General features: G+C 38.8%; 1 non-coding gene across 1 annotated transcript; it reads right to left on the reverse strand.

Moving 5' to 3' along the window:
• Window positions 1-1,245: 1,245 nt before the first annotated feature.
• Window positions 1,246-1,353, reverse strand: LOC112725240 (small nucleolar RNA R71). Its single transcript, XR_003164361.1, has one exon. It is a non-coding gene; the product is annotated as a small nucleolar RNA R71 (small nucleolar RNA).
• Window positions 1,354-3,488: the final 2,135 nt, after the last annotated feature.

The raw sequence follows: 3,488 nt of genomic DNA on the forward strand, positions 1-3,488 counted from the left end.
TATTTTTCAAAAATATTTTTCTTATTTTTATATCAAATTTTCGAAAATAACATCACCAATTAATATTTTGATTCAAAATTTCAAGTTTGTTACTTGCTTATTAAAAAAGATTCAAACTTTAAGTTCTAGAATCATATTTTGTGATTTCTTGTGAATCAAGTCATTAATTGAGATTTTAAAAATAAAATCTTTTTCAAAAACTAATTTCAATCATATCTTTTCAAAAATATCTTCTTATCTTACCTTTTTCAAAAATATGATTTCAAAATATCTTTTCTAACTTCCTAACTCCTTATCTTTTCAAAATTGATTTTCAAAATTTGTTTCAACTAACTAACTAACTTTTTGTTTATTTCTTATATTTTTCAAAACTACCTAACTAACTCTCTCTCTCTAATTTTCGAAATTATCTCCCCCCTTTTTCAAAAATTTCTTTTTAATTAACTAATTATTTTTTTATTTGAATTTTCGAAAAACTACTAACCTTTTTCAAAAATTATTTTCGAAAATCCTTCTCCCTCATCTCCTTCTATTTATTTATTCATCTACTAACATCTCTTTCTCACATTACCAAAAATCCGAACCCTCTCTCTCTCTCTCTGAGTTCAGATTTTCTTCTTCTTTTCTTCTACTAACACAAGGACCTCTATACTGTGATATAAAGGATCCATATTATTATTATTATTTTCTCTGTGCCCTCTTCTTTGTCATATGAGCAGGAGCAAGGACAAGAATATTCTTGTTGAAGCAGATCCAGAACCTAAAATGACTCTGAAGAGAAAATTAAGAGAAGCTAAATTACAACAATCCAGAGATAACCTTTCAGAAATTTTCGAACAGGAAGAGGAGATGGCAGCCGAAAATAACAATAATGCAAGGAGGATGCTTGGTGACTTTACTGCACCTAATTCCAATTTACATGGAAGAAGCATCTCCATTCCTGCCATTGGAGCAAACAACTTTGAGCTGAAACCTCAATTAGTTTCTCTGATGCAGCAGAACTGCAAGTTTCATGGACTTCCATCTGAAGATCCTTTTCAGTTCTTAACTGAATTCTTGCAGATATGTGATACTGTTAAGACTAATGGAGTAGATCCTGAAGTCTACAGGCTCATGCTTTTCCCTTTTCCTGTAAGAGACAGAGCTAGAATATGGTTGGACTCTCAACCCAAAGACAGCCTGAACTCTTGGGATAAGCTGGTCACGACTTTCTTAGCCAAGTTCTTTCCTCCTCAAAAGCTGAGCAAGCTTAGAGTGGATGTTCAAACCTTCAAACAAAAAGATGGTGAATCCCTCTATGAAGCTTGGGAAAGATACAAACAGCTGACCAAAAAGTGTCCTTCTGACATGCTTTCAGAATGGACCATCCTGGATATATTCTATGATGGTTTATCTGAGTTATCAAAGATGTCATTGGATACTTCTACAGGTGGATCCATTCATCTAAAGAAAACGCCTGTAGAAGCTCAAGAACTCATTGACATGGTTGCTAATAACCAGTTCATGTACACTTCTGAGAGGAATCTTGTGAGTAATGGGACGCCTATGAAGAAGGGAGTTCTTGAAGTTGATACTCTGAATGCCATATTAGCTCAGAACAAAATATTGACTCAGCAAGTCAATATGATTTCTCAGAGTCTGAATGGAATGCAAGCTGCATCCAACAGTACTCAAGAGGCTTCTCCTGAAGAAGAAGCTTATGATCCTGAGAACCCTGCAATAGCAGAGGTGAATTACTTAGGTGAACCTTATGGAAACACCTATAACTCATCATGGAGAAATCATCCAAATTTCTCATGGAAGGATCAAAAGCCTCAACAAGGCTTTAATAATGGTGGAAGAAATAGGTTTAGCAATAGCAAGCGTTTTCCATCATCCACTCAGCAACAGACAGAGAACTCTGAACAAAATACTTTTAATTTAGCAAACTTAGTCTCTGATCTATCCAAGGCCACTGCAAGTTTCATGAATGAAACAAGGTCTTCCATTAGAAATTTGGAAGCACAAGTGGGCCAGCTGAGTAAAAGGATCACTAAAATTCCTCCTAGTACTCTCCCAAGAAATACAGAAGAGAATCCAAAAGGAGAGTGCAAGGCCATTGACATAAGCCCATGGCCGAACCTGTAAGGGAAGTAGGGGACGTGAATCCCAAGGAGGAAGACCTCCTGGGACGTCCAGTGATCAATAAGGAGCTTCCCTCTGAGGAACCAAAGGACTCTGAGGCTCATCTAGAGACTATAGAGATTCCATTGAACCTCCTTATGCCATTCATGAGCTCTGATGAGTATTCCTCTTCTGAAGAGAATGAGGATGTTACTGAAGAGCAAACTGCCAAGTTTCTTGGTGCAATCATGAAGCTGAATGCCAAATTATTTGGTATTGATACTTGGGAAGATGAACCTCCCTTGTTCACTAATGAACTAAGTGATCTGGATCAACTGACATTGCCTCAGAAGAGACAGGATCCTGGAAAGTTCATAATACCTTGTACCATAGGCACCATGATCTTTAAGGCTCTGTGTGACCTTGGTTCAGGGATAAACCTCATGCCCCTCTCTGTAATAGAGAAACTGAGAATCTATGGTGTGCAAGCTGCTAAAATCTCATTAGAGATGGCAGATAACTCAAGAAAACAGGCTTATGGACAAGTAGAGGACGTGTTAGTAAAGGTTGAAGGCCTTTACATCCCTGCTGATTTCATAGTCCTGGATACTGGAAAGGAAGAGGATGAATCCATCATCCTAGGAAGACCTTTCCTGGCCACAGCAAGAGCTGTGATTGATGTGGACAGAGGAGAATTGATCCTTCAATTAAATAAGGACAACCTTGTGTTTATAACTCAAGGATCTCTCTCTGCATCCATGGAGAGGAAGCAGAAAAAGCTTCTCTCAAAGCAGAGTCAACCAAAGCCCCCACAATCAAACTCTAAGTTTGGTGTTGAACTCCCATATCCAAACTCTAAGTTTGGTGTTGGAGAGTCTCAACAATGCTCTGAACATCTGTGAGGCTCCATGAGAGCCCACTGTCAAGCTATTGACATTAAAGAAGCGCTTGTTGGGAGGCAACCCAATTTTTATCTAACAATATTTTTCTTAGTTATATGTCTTTATAGGTTCATGATCATGTGGAGTCACAAAATAAATAGAAAAATTAAAAACAGAATCAAAAACAGCAGAAGAAAAATCACACCCTGGAGGAAGCATCTGCCTGGCGTTCAACGCCAGAACAGAGCATGGTTCTGGCGCTGAATGCCCAAAATGGGCAGCATCCTGGCGCTGAACGCCCAGAACAAGCATGGTTCTGGCGTTCAACGCCAGAAATGGCAGTAAATGGGCGTTGAACGCCCAAAATGGGCACCAACCTGGCGCTGAACGCCCAGAGTTGCGTGCAAGGGCATTCTGCATGCCTAATTTGGTGCAAGGGTGTAAATCCTTGAACACCTCAGGATCTGTGGACCCCACAGGATCATCTCAGGATCTGTGGACCCC

The sequence above is a fragment of the Arachis hypogaea genome, chromosome 11 (genome assembly GCF_003086295.3).
Source record: "Arachis hypogaea cultivar Tifrunner chromosome 11, arahy.Tifrunner.gnm2.J5K5, whole genome shotgun sequence".
NCBI classification, from domain to species: Eukaryota; Viridiplantae; Streptophyta; class Magnoliopsida; order Fabales; family Fabaceae; genus Arachis; species Arachis hypogaea.